At 42.3% G+C, this 14127-nt stretch overlaps 1 pseudogene; it reads left to right on the plus strand.

Moving 5' to 3' along the window:
- The first annotated feature begins 466 nt into the window (after positions 1–466).
- Positions 467–14127, plus strand: part of LOC108729706 (uncharacterized) — a 22583-nt pseudogene continuing 8922 nt past the window's right edge.

The raw sequence follows: 14127 nt of genomic DNA on the forward strand, positions 1-14127 counted from the left end.
AAAATGAATGAGGAGACTCCGGTCGCGGTCGGTGGCCCTCGCGGCGCCAGTTGCTAGAGCCGATCCTGAGCTAGCACAATCCCCTCCCCGCTCTGCCGCGCTCTGCCCCCTCCGACCGCGTGCGACGGTGCTACGTCGTTCGTTCGGTTCGTTCGTCGTTCGTTCGTTCGTTCGTTCGTTCGTTTGCTCGCTCGCTCGCTCGTTCGTTCTCGGGAGTCTCCCTCCCTCTCAAGCATCGCGCCTCGCCGAGTGGTCTCGCTCCCCCTCGCGCCTCGCGGCCGCTGCGCCGCTCTCGTCCTCGTCCAGCCGCCCCCCGCGCGGCGGCCCGTTACCCTCACCCCGCGGCCGCTGCCCGCCCCGAACGTCCTCCGCCGTCCCCGCGCCCGCCGCCTCACCCGTGATTCGCCTAGCTTGCTTGCCAGCCTGTTCGTCCGTCCTTACGTCCGTCCGTCCACCGTTTGGATCTATGGTTGTGTGCGGTGGATTTCGTGACGTTAACCTGGCGGCCCTGAAAACGCCGTGTGGACCGGCCGCGCCGATTTTCGTGCCGCAGCAGCGAGACATCGTGTCGTCGGGTCGCGAGTGCGCGAGAACGCGAGTGTTTTTTAATCGCGGTGGCTCGTTGTTGCTGTCGCCGCCGCCGCCGCCACCACCGCCGTCGCAGCCGCAGCAGCAGCAGCAGCAGCAGCCGTCCTCGTCGTCGTCGTCGTCGTCGACGTCGTGGTGCTTGTCGTTGTTGCTTACTAAAACTGGTGTTGCTGTCGAACGGCTCTCCGCCGGGGAATACGTTTTATCAAGGGAATAGCTCGCCGCGGGTAAGCTTCTCGGGAAGATTGCGGAGTAGGAAACGACGAAGGATTATCTTCAATCTCCTCGTCATTATCGTCGTCGTCATTGTCATCGTCGTGCTCGTTATACCATCCTCGCTACCGTCGGTAACGTCCTCTCGCGAACAAGTATGGGAGGCATCCTTGTGGCCCGTAACAGCTTCTCCACGACGGAATTAAGCTCGAGGATCCAAGAGCGGCTCTGACTTTGTGCTCCTTTTGTCAAGTCTCTATCGCTTCTTCTTCGTTTCTCTTTGTCCTTGCATTTGCCCGTGTCTCTCTCTCTCTCTCTCTCTCGACCATTGGCTTTCTCTCTTTCTCTCTCTCGCGCGCGCGTATTCCATCTCTCTCACCGATATCTGTTTTCTCTCTCGCTCCTCCGGTTCTCATTCTCTCTCTTTTAGGCAATCACGCGAGTGTGCGTAATCTCTCATTTTCTTTCTCACGCACATCCACGCACCCACACGCAACACACACACACACATACACAGCAACTTGAACTACACGCCACGAATACGTTCTCTCTGTCTTTCTCTTTCGCTGTTCTCGTCCTCCACCCAGTCCGCTCTCTTTCTCTCTCTCCCGTATTCTCTCTCTTCCTCGCTTTCTATGTCCTGCTTATTCTCCGTTCAGGATAAAGCGGGATAAGGATTTTGAGGAAAGGAAGAAACAAAAAAAAAGAGGAGCGGTTTCTCGTTACGATGATGACGATGACGACAACGTGAAACGTGCTTGCCTCCGGCCGCACCTGCGTTCCAAAGTACAAAATTGCCAAAAGCGTATCCCGCGATACAGTGCAGTGTGTAACAGTGAAAATAACGCGTTTTCCTAATTGTCCTCGCGGAGAACGCCGCGACGTTATGCGCCGCTTCGCTTCGCTTCGCGTCGCGTCGCGTCGCGTCGCGCCGCAGTATGTGACCGCGTTTGCCTCGATCACACCGTTCATGTGCACGTCGCCGTCTTCGTATTCTAATCCTTATTGTACGTGCTCCTTTCGTTTCTTCGTTCACTCTCTCTCTCTCTCTATCTCTCTCTCTTTCGCCCGTCTGTTCGTACGTTTCCTTCGCTCGTTCGTTCTCGTCCTTCAATTCCACTCGTTGATTTCGAATCCGTTGCCGATCGACGAATCGGGGAAACACACGGTGTGTTTATTAAAACGCGCTGATGCGCGCAAAGGTGTCGCGATTACCGACCGAGTGCACGCTATCACGCCCGTATCCCGTTCCTCCGACGTGATGCATCGCCGAGCAAGCTGGTGCCAGTGCCCCTTTACTCCCGTGTTCGACCCCGCGCTCTTGTACCGAACCCTGTCGTGGTTATGCGCCCGCCATTCGCCTGCCCCGTCGACGGAGTCATCATCATCATCATCATCATCACCATCGTCATCGTCATCATCATCCTCGTCAACGTCCCGTCGGCGCTCTCTGTGTTCTCAGTGATGTGTGACCGACGGTCGCATTTTTGTGTGCCCGGGGAGTCTCCGTGGTCCAGGAGCGGCGAGGCGCTCGCGCCCCCAAAGTACCGCCGCGGTGTTTCAAAAGCCCCGAAAATAACGAGCCTATTAATAGGAGATATCTCGGCGTGGCAGCCGCTCCGCGTGTGAACTTGAAGATAGCGAGGAGAGGAGGCCGACCAAGCGACCAACCAACCGAGCGACGCTACGTACGTATATCATTATACGTTTTATGGTACCCCCGATGCACGGATCCAGCGGGGAAGCGAGGACCGAATCAGCGGGAGAGTCAACCTCGCTCGGGTCTCTCTGATTGATAATGAAAGAGCGGTACTGTGCCTCCCGCGATACCGAGAAATATATCCGTTTTGGAGAGGAAGAAACGGCTCTCTTTCGAGGAAACGCGCGATAGCGAGGCCTGATTACCGTCGCTTATTTGACTCGCTTCTCTTCTGGATTCGTGGAAATCTGGACGCCGCGCGAGGCGTCGAATTCGACGCGCCGGAAGCGACGCTCCTTCGTCGCCGAAGCGACGGCACGCGTCGCCTGCGATGACGATTGAAGATTCGCTTGTATCCATCCGGAGAGAGACTAGGCGATGCAACGGCGTCTATGCAAAGACGTTAAAATGTGCAAGAATTAATTCGCGAGAGCGAAAGAGCCGAGTTTGTACACAATGGTATGCTTGCACGCGTCTTAATTCTCTAATTCGCTCAAAATTTTCTACTCGGTGGTCGACCCATTTTCGCATGGCACTGCCTTTCAATCGTGGAGCAAGTGACAAATGAAATGTGCGCAAAATTTCCGGAAGGATACAATGGATCTCAATTTTACGCGGTCGCACCGATATGTTCGTATTAACTTAAGTTTGTGTTGAATCAAGCCTGGCCAATCTGAGCTCCGGAGCCAAAACGCAAAGCCATCGATATAAAAACTCAACGTGGTTAAGATTTTGGGGACTATAAAGTGTCAATACGCACCTAAGTGACGCTTATCGACACTTTATAGTTCCTAAAATCTTACTCGTATTGAATTTTTTTACATCGATGGTTTTGCGTTTTGGCTCCGGAGCTCAAATTGGACAGGCCTGTGTTAAACGTTTCTTTCAATTCCCCATTTTTCCTCATAAATTCATCATAGTTGCCCAATATCGGATCTTGACAGTTTTCAATTTTGATGTATCTCGATTTAAAGTTGGTGAACTTAAATTGCCCGTGCAATCCTATGATGGCTCGATCGTGGTTCTTCCGTGCGAGAAGTGCATTTAAGAATATTTGCCAAACAACTTGAGTGATGATACGTGCAAGTGATAATCACAAAAGCATCGCAACTCCGAAAATTTGGTCGTTGAAAGATTAATTCGTACGATTCGATCAAGGCCTACAAGGTCATTAGACAAAGTCATTAGACAAAGTTTTGTCCTGTGATTTTCTCCAGCGTGAATCTTTCTCATTGAATCATAAACCGAACAAAAGTTTGGATTGTTTAAATCGCGTTTCGAATTAAGTACGCCTGATCGTTTCTGCAAATCTCAAGTTTTAATTAATTATGAGACTACCAGCTGCGAGTTAGAACAATTTAGATAAAAACGTTTATGATTTTTATTTCTCTTCTGTTTTTTTCTCGAATTGATCGTTTTCGTCGATTTGAACTTAAACTTTTGGTATTGGAAAACGCGCGAGTTGTGACGGATTTCGCGAATAGCAGTTTGGTCGCTCATTCGGCTGCTGATCTTTCATAACTCGCATAGACAGGCCGTCCCGATTGCTTATGATTTTCTTGCACGCTGTTACTAATTTAAACCCTGGCGTTGGCTGCCAAGCATATGTACGAGTCGTCATACGGCTCGCGATCTTTCGCGGGCCTTTGCGACATTGATTCGGTCGCATTGTTTCTTGAGAATTGCATTATGCAGTCCACAAAGTTATCAATCGTTCGTTTATTTCGGCCTGTGGTTCATTATTCGGTAGATCGAAAGTGAAAGTGGCACGAGTCAGAAACAATCGCGCGCAGGACAACCGATACGGTACAAACAAATTATCAATGACTTTGGTTGCTGTGTTTGACACGCTCCGCTCTTGCCTCGAAAGAGATTTGTTTTTTGCGTAATTTATCGCACAAGCCTGTACCTTATCCATATTTTACCATCTCACCATGTTTTCTCTCTCTCTCTCTCTCTCTCTGTTTTTCTCACTCTCTTTGAACACGAGGGTGATATTTTATTTTAAGCGTAAAAAGTGTAAAGTATCTAATGGAAATAGAATTTTTGTGAATAGTTATCGTTTTAATGCTCTTTTTACGTCCGTATCTTGTTCGTATCTTTTTTTTTATACTTTCTGTGTTTAAAATGAAGTTAATGAATAAACGTTCGTTATTCGAGGAAAATGGAAAAAAGGAATAAAAATACAACAAAAGTGCGGTTGGAAATAGAGACCTTGTCGGTTAATTTCAATGTGACTTTATCTCAAATAGAATTCAATTTAACAATCGAGATGCCAAATTAGTTTATTGTTTTATCGCAAATAAAAGAAGGTAATTACGATTCTGATGTACGTTGTTAGCACGCACGTGTTTGAATTTCAGAATCGCGTTCGTCACAAACTTGAGAGTCGCAGATTTGAGTTTGAAGGGAGAGGCAAGGTCTCGGATGATGATATTTTCGACGATAATAGTTTGCGCGTAGCAAATTCCGACATAATGGACGACGTTACAGTCGCAGTGTTTCATCTTGTCGAATCGTTGCGCGAGGAGGTCGATACTGCCGTCGTCGAATCATCGCCGACAGCGATCGAAAGATAAATCGCGTCTTCCATTTCGCGGATATTGCGTTTGAAAATTTTGTTAAATATCAAAAACATATGTTTTCTTTTAAATCATTTTAGCTCAATGAATGTATGCACCATACATTTTTGCTTGACACAAAAATTCTGTCGGAGAACCCATTGCTCATGAAATTTTATACTATACTGCAACTGCATTTTTTCACCAGCTAAGATTCAACACTCTCTAGGGAGAGATCTATTTTAGATACGAATTATAATTAAAAGTTAAATTATGGTTAAAAACTTTCCGAACAATAATGGATGGTGATATATTTCAGAAGCGTTGATGCAAACAAATTGATGCATTTGGAACTATTTGTTATAAGAGAATTAATGAATTTTTGTTTACGCAATGTTGGATTAATTACAATCTGCTCGAAATGTAAACCATCCAAACTACTATAACCACATCCAGAGTCTTCTTGTTAATTTATAATTTTGATCTAATCCTTATAATTTTGATCTAATTTCTTTCGCGGATCAAAATTTCGGTGATATTACTTTGTCGCGCTTTCTCTGTGCACGCTAATAGATGTCTCGACATTGAAGCAATCAACATTCTACTCAGTTTGGCCTTTAGCGTCCGTTTCGCCAAGAGAAAGTGCGCGACATTCGATACACCCTATATACGTTGGCCAGCTCGAAACGACCTTACAAGATAGCCGCCGTGCGCGAAACATTCTTGGCCTCCGTAGTTCTCGTGCTCTATTAGGAAAGCTCTAATTTCACGATATCCCTGAATAATACGTCGCGTATCTGAATACCTTGCAGTATCTAGATTTCTGAGTATTTAATATTGCGCTTCTAGGCGTATCTAATACGATAAAAGTTGCTACAAATCAGTTATATAACATCGAAACGGGATTATTCTGTTAATTATTATTCACTTAATAATGAACGAGGAAACCTTGTCTAATGAAGATTATTGAATATGATTAATTACATTTATTGTTACCGTCCAATCTACAATTTTTAATATTTAATTTTTTTCCCAGAGCTCTATTCTTTTCTTCATTTAGTGAATCACTTTTAGCTATTCATACGTGCAATACAATTTAACACATTTCTCATGCGTTACATGCTAATCCCTTTGCCTAAAATCTTTTTCCTTTTACATGGAAAGTTTTAACGTTCAATGTGCTTATAACAGCTCTCATAGAGCTAGCTTTTCATGGATCTTTGCTATTCATTTAGGTATTTCATACTGCACAAAAGTATGCTCGCTATCTGGAGAAAGATAAATAGAAAAGAATTCACACACACACACACACACACACACACACACACGTGCGTAATTGTCGTCAATACCAAAAATACCCTAAGCATTTAATTTCGAGTACACGCCTACTGTTATGTAAGTTCGTGCAACGAACGATTCCCTTATCGGTTATCTGCCATATACTTTGATCGAGAAAAACAATGCGCGACTGTGTCGATCTTACGTGGAAACGTCGCACGCTTGCTGGGGCCAACTCGATCGAAAACTTTTTCGGTTACGCCGCAAGAAGTTGTGTATATATCGCGCGAGCGAATTATTAGACTTTTTACCATGCCTCGAATACGGTAAACACCAAAATTTCAACAGCGATTTTTATTTTGTTTGCAGCGTTATTTGCTACGCTTATTTTAGCGCTTTGCACGTGATATCACGTCATTGTGCAAGATAGCGTGGGGAATAAGTTGCGGATTTTTTTTTGTAATTTGTAGAATTCTATGTTTCAAGTACATAATTACGGCTCTAAAGTTCGGTTTTTCATTTTCTGGTTAATTTAGACTTAACATAACATGTAAAAAAATTGCATTTTTTTTTTACCTATGATTAATCATTAAACTAATGGCTTTGTAGTGAGTAGTTTTAAAGTTACAAAACTATCAGTTTGGTGATTAACCATAGCTGAAAAAAATTAAAATTTTTACATTATCAAGTTAAGTGGGGTTCAGTCTAAACCACGAGTTAACCTGAAAATGAAAAACTGAGTTTAAATAATTATTTCTTGGAGTCTCGAGATAAACAAATGTGATTTGCGACTTTGCAATCTAAAGTTATAAATTCTCAAAAATTCTCAATAAAAAATACGTTGTCAATCCGACGCGGATGTACGTTAATCATAAGCTTCGCTATCGACAGCCAGAGAATATTTCGCAAGGCTTCATGCTCGCTTCATTATGGAGAGCTGCTGCGTTAGCAAACTATCAGTTTTATCGTACGTATAAATTTCGTGTAATTTCTCCCTCTCTCCTTACACACTCTCTCTCTCTCTCTCTCTCTCTCTCTCTCTCTCTCTGTCTCTGTCTTTCGCATCAGGATTAGCCTTTCGATAGCAGAACAATTACGTAATTTTACGTTGTCGCGTAATGACGCGCCTCTATCTACGCTCTCGCCTTCTTCTGCTCCGAAAGGACAAACAACTTCCCCTCGCCTTCGTTCACACGTGTTTCCGGTCAGAGTTAGAAACCGTTACAATTTCGGTAACTTCAATTCCCGACACTTGCACATCTGGAGACACGGTAGTGTGAGACACGCTAAGCATGGCGCGAGATAAGAATTGATCTTGCGTCAATCATCGCGATTCCGTTTCTGTCAAGTGGTTAGATTTTATTGAGAAAGAAATTCGTTGGAATTGCGTGAATTTTAAATTTCGCTTCTCCTGAACAACTCTCTCTCTCTTTCTCCGTCTGTTTCTCTACATTTTTATTTTGAACAATAATTAAAATAAAATGTTCGTGAAAGTATATGTTTATACCATCAATGCAACGCGGAAAGCACGAAACGAAAGTGCTGTAACCGCAGGATTGCAATTTTTCAATAGAATTATTTATATAATAGATTTCTTTCTGAAAGCTTTTGTTTAAAACCAGTTTATAACAACGTACAAGCGAAATATGAAAAAATACAGAATTATGTTGTACAGTTGCGATATTTTTTTTTTTTTTTTTTTTTTTTTTTGAGACTACCATTGACAAAGCTTGTATTTAAAAAATATTATTTCGCAAATAAAAACCGATGATATATGCGCTTAGAAAATTAAAAATTTTTTGAATCTTTTGACTGGCACTGGATGTGTACCAGGAGAGTCTCGGAAAGGGTTAGAGTAACTCTAACGCATGTCACGAAAACTGAGCACGACCAGCCAACGGCGTTTCTTGCTACGTTGCCAGATCTATCTACGCCTGTATCTTCTAGAGAGAGTGAGAGAGAGAGAGGGAGGAGAGAAGGGAGGAAAGAGTTTGGCAACATCGCAACACCCGAAAGCATTACAGCATTTCGCTGAAACAAACGATTTTTCTCGGTATACGAGATCATATTTACAATTTAACGATAAGAGAAGGTTAACTATTTTTAGTTAACACATTAATGCTCTACGATACGTGTGTGAAAATTATATATAAACATTTTTATAATTATTTTTCCCAACGCAGGTTGAAACATCTTATTATCACAGTCAACATTTTGTACAGTTTAAAATATTACGTGTTATTTAGATTATACTATTTTTTTATGTATTAAAGATGACGCAATTCTACATTTTACGTGATAATAAATATATTTTTAAAGCTTACGAAAATCACGCGGATTTCATTGGTTCATTGTGTAACCTAACGTCACAGTGGGTTTGGAATTTGGATGTGTAATTTGGTATTTTGCCGAAGAGAGAGGGGACGCCATTCCGAGATATCGCGCGGTAGTAAATCCACATTTGCGTAGATTCCCATCGATCCCGTCGAACTTGCTACTTTGCGACGTTACTTTATTCTGAAGCCAACCCATTAGCGATTTCCTGTTCGGCGAAAAATTTATATCGAAAGATATGACGCTCTCGTTTATCAGACTTTTGCGTTGTCATGCGTGATTCAGATGGTATAAGCTGTAAAAAATTCACACGTACACACGCGCGTACATGCGCGTATATCGGCGGATAAGAACGGTGCTCGAGTTTTGGCAAATAATCGGAGCTGTTGCAATTATTAGCGATGGCGCCGACTACGCGAATATATCAATCTTTCGCAAGTAAGTAATCGCGAGAAAACAAGCGAATCATTAAATCGTCCCGCGAGAAAAATATCTTTTCTCTTGTCTTATTTCTTATTTTCCTTGACTAAACGAAAATTCAACGTTATTTTGACTCATCCAGTGCGTCGTTTGTTTTCCTCGAGTCCAAAGTCGAATCGAAATTATTATCACGCAGTAACACGTTTACGCACGTTGTTACTGCGTCTCGCTGCGAATTTTTCGTCGTCCGATAGTTGAAAATCTGTCAAGTATCCATCAGTCGGCGCGGTTATTGCAGGTTTCCACCGATTTCGAAATGGAACGTTAGGGGCATCTCTTGTCCAAAAGGACAGGTGTTTCCTAACGAAAAGTATTTGTTCTCGTCGCTCGCGTATATGGGAAAACTAGCGAGGCATCTGCGAATGAAGAAAACCCGATGGATTATCGCTCGACCCGCGTCGGGTTTTCTTCAAACGCGGCCGACTAGTTTGGCCCCGTTCCATGCACAAGCACGCTCGCGCACACAGCACTCGCATGCACACACACGCACACACGAACACGTCGAGCGCACGCACGAACGAGCACTTGCGGTACCGTCTATAGTGCTGCCGTACGCATACAGTCATCGATCTGGCGATGTGAAGGCTGTCGCGAGGCAGAGAGTCAGTGGAAACTGATGAACGTTTAATTTTCAAAATTAACAAATGAGGACTATAATAGAGTAATCCAAGTTAATGAACCCGTCATTACTCGTTTATAGCGTTAGCACTAATGTACATGATCCTTTGTTATTTAACACGAAACTTGAAATGTAAGAGCATTGGGATATCCAAGAATAAAAAGAACGCAAATTTAAAAAAAATAAAAAAAATGCCTCGGCTAGGGTAATATTTTGATGATTATTAAGATGCATTATGCATCTTTGTAGCAATAATATTAAATTGCTTGTTCAATTTAATTTGTGATATTACTACTCCAGCTTCGATTTAGGACTGTGTTTCAAGACCAACAAAAAATCGGCGCACAGTTAGCTAGAACTGGAAATTGTATAAATTCACAAGAAATATTATTTAGCATGAGAGAGAGAGAAAAGAATAGTCTTGAACGAATATAGCATTTTTTCACTCATGTATCTCATCGATCGATTTTCACTTATATAATATTTAAAAAAATAATCTTAAAATTATAATAAACATCAAACAAAAGAGATATTTGAAATCACGATTATCACGGTTAGTTTTGCAAATTTTATTATTTTTTTTTGAGCTTATACTTTTCGATGCTAACTATTCCGACAGTGTTGAACGTTACACTAAAGTCTTATCTAAGCGACGTCCGCTAAAAATTGCTTCAAGAGTATTAATTTGCCAAATTTGCCATTTACATCGAATCATTTGCAATTTGGTCTTTTTTTTTTAGAAAGAATCTCGCATTTAAATATAATCCCGTCTCTTGCGTGAAGCGCAAAGCTCTGTACCTCCGATTTTGGTAGACACTAATTCTTCGTTCATGCCTTTTGCAGAATCCGGGCCGCGCAAAATTATTTGTTAACGAGTTAAAGCGGCGTGATGTAAGCGACAGTATTGCGTGGAATCGCAACGTCCTTCATTACGATTCCCATTTTGTTTGTCGCGAATTGAATTCTTTTGTGTCACTCGCAGACGCGCATCTCTTCTCAGCAAGTCTATTCTGCTATTTCTTAACCCTTTCATTCGTGCAACGTGGTTGTACGGTTTTGGGATCTGTGAAATTAGCACATTATATTAATATAAAAAAAATAATGACAGTTCCACTAGTTTTAATTTTTCATTTTTTCTCCGTTCCTTAGAATAGAAATAAAAATTCGCATTTTTTATATTAAAAAAAAAACTGAAAATATGACGTGCTAATTTTGGTATAAAAAATGCGGAACTTGTAAGATATTACTATATGACGAAGTCAGAAAGAGTTCCTCCCGTCGGGCTGTGTGGCTTCGTGGTGAGACGGTTGCTTGCTTGCCGATATGGACGACTCGAGGCTTCGGACTTTTTTAATTTTTTTTCTAAGGAACCATAGAACTGTGTTGCGTTGGAAATCCTGGTATATACTTGAAAAAAATTGGTCGTCAAATAACTGATTTTTTTAAAGATTTGATGCCTTTCTTTTTGCTGGATATCATCACATCACATTTTAAGTTTTGTTGAAGAACGAAAGATTATGTATATAATATTAGTGCTGACACCGTCGACGAGTAATGACGAGTTCATTAACTTGGGCTCTATTACAGTCTATATTACTCATGCAAGATTAACCTTCTAATGCGACCTCGAAGTAACCATATATTTGTCCATCACGTTACTCGGGCTGTTATCGTCGTTTCTTCGTTAATTGACTTCATTGAAACGTTCATTCGCTCTGTTACATTCGCGAGAAAATATCGAGAATCCCACCGCGTAGCCGAGCGATATAAGAGTTATTTTGTAAATATTCTCGTCGATGATCTTATTTCGCGGCATAAATCGGGAGACTGGTTCGGAAAATGTACCGGAAGTAAGCCTGTTTGAAAATAACACGGCCTATCGAAGTGAAGGCTATAGTTCGTTGACTTATTCAGAGCCGCCACGACGTCGCGTCGCCTGAAATCGATATTGCGCCCGATATTTCTCGCTCTCGTCGGATACAAGCACGATAACGAATGCTAACGTTATTCGCAATGTGCGACATGACCGGATTTTGTAAAAATTGAACTTCGAGACTCGTAAAAAATTAATAAGGAAAAAGAAGGGAAAAACGACACGAAGCTCTTCTTAACAACTTATTATTTATTATCTTCGCGAGGCACATTCAATTTCCCTAATTAGTATAATGACACGATAGAAATTTTTTTACATGTATTATATTAGAAACTACTTATAATTTATGCATTATATAAAATGCATTCACACGTATACGCACACGGGCGCATTTTGTGACCAGAATATTCAGCTGAAAATGACGCGGCGTCCGTCAGCCTTTCTTACGCAATGTAAACGGTTAAATAAAAAGTTAGATTCTATTTAGTTTACGCCTCGTCTGGCATTAGACGCTGCAACTGTGCAAACTTATTCGTATGCATGCGACATTGATCGGCTCAGGGACGCGCGCGAGTGTTAATGGTCTTATTTTTCCTTAATGAATGTTAACGTGCCGTTAGGCCGCAATACGTCGCGCGATCGGATATTTATATATCGTTACGTCTTCTTCAATGGTTGCTTGAAATTGTGGAACACTTGAGACCCGATGACACATCGATAAAAACAGACGTTGCAACTGATTATTAGTATATCAAATACAATTGTGGCTTAAGTAGAGCAGATTTTTTCACAAATGTCGTTATATTTAATTTTAACGTAATTGTATCGAAATTTTGAAAAGAAAAACCGTCCGTTTCTCTCTGGTCTTTTTTCCTAGTTTAACATGTACATTAACGATGTTATTGTAAATTGCGCTTTTCGTTCTTCGATGATTAATTCCGGACAATATTATCGACAACACGTCGTCGTCAAGTTGAAAGAGTCGTGACCTCAGGGCGTCGCAAACGCGAAATGGTCACGTGCGAATTAACGTCGCGGCTGTGCCAGCCTTACATCTTACATCTTTATCGCGACGCGCCTCAAAGAGAATCGCCTTTTTCACACGTCGAAGAGTTGACACGACCTCGCGCGTTCTCTCGGATTCGGTTCGGCTCGGTTCGATTCGACCGTTCTCGGCTCGGCTCGACTTTGAGTCACGACGGCCACGACGACGGGAGAGCTATCGACCGTTCTAGGTTTCGCGAGATAATAATAACCCTGGTTGAAATATATTTGGCGACGAGGGGGACGTATACTTTCTAAAAACCGCCGTTCACGCGCGGCAACGTTGAACCACGCCGTGAAAAACACGCCCGCGCGGGTACAAACTTGGCCGAGGCGGTTTTCCCCTCCGTTACGCATCGCTCGTTAAAATACCGGCTTGTCCTCTAATGCCCGTTTCTACCAATATAGATTAACTTTAATCTCGGTTCAACTTGCTCTTTATCTTTTTTCAATTTTTATAACCAGAAAAAGATGAAGAGTTATGCCCGTTTCTTATGTCAATGTAATTTAATTTTAATCTCGGTTCAACCAACTCTTCATCTTTTTTCTAGTTCAAGAAATGGAAAAAAGATGAAGAGTTAATTGAACCGAGATTAAAATTAAACTACATTGGTAGAAACGGGCATTATTCGTCAAAGTTTGCGTACGGATGTGAATCGATGATTACAGAATGCGTTGTTGATATATACTTTTGATACGAATTTTTCTGGATGAATTTACCGATGAATCTTTCGAAACGTATATTGCTTCTTATATTTTTTGAGATAAGCGTTGTGAGAATGTGTACACGGATAATAATTTTATGGCGTCTAATACAGTAAACATCTGAATACGTAAAATTATAAATAAACTATTTGATATGCTGTCGCGGCTTGTAAATCGTCTAAAGTGGGCTAAACTTTGACAAAGCCCGTTGAGAATTAAAGAGGAAAAAGAGGATGAGAATCGCGTTGGGCGGGGCGTTGCACCAACGGTTCCCGCCGCTTCTGGGAGCGGCGGCGGCGGCGGCGGTGGCAATGAAGACAGGAGAACATCGTTTATTTTGACTTGGAGCATCAACGAGCGGCCGGCCGTGGTGAACTGAACGTTCGTATGTCGTCCGTATGCAATCGCCGACGAGGCTACGCATACAGGGTGGTCCATCCTAATATCGGTACAGCCGGTGACATGTTAATTCTCTTCGAGAGACGAAAATCCATATCCAATTTGGGAATCGAAATCTTCCGTGAATTATTTTCTGTCCACAGGGCAGATTAATTTTGAAAATCGGATAGTTGACAATGTCTGCTCAATGTGCATAAATTTAATATCCATTTTCGCGACTGTAGCCGCTTGGCAAAGGTTTAATAATAGAGCCAATATAGGATTCTACGCGATTCTACGAATGTCAGATTACAACCGGTTAAAATTGAATGTCAGTCGACTGTTGAAGCAGCGG

The sequence above is a fragment of the Mycetomoellerius zeteki genome, unplaced genomic scaffold (assembly GCF_001594055.1).
Source record: "Mycetomoellerius zeteki isolate Tzet28-1 unplaced genomic scaffold, Tzet1.0 scaffold119, whole genome shotgun sequence".
NCBI classification, from domain to species: Eukaryota; Metazoa; Arthropoda; class Insecta; order Hymenoptera; family Formicidae; genus Mycetomoellerius; species Mycetomoellerius zeteki.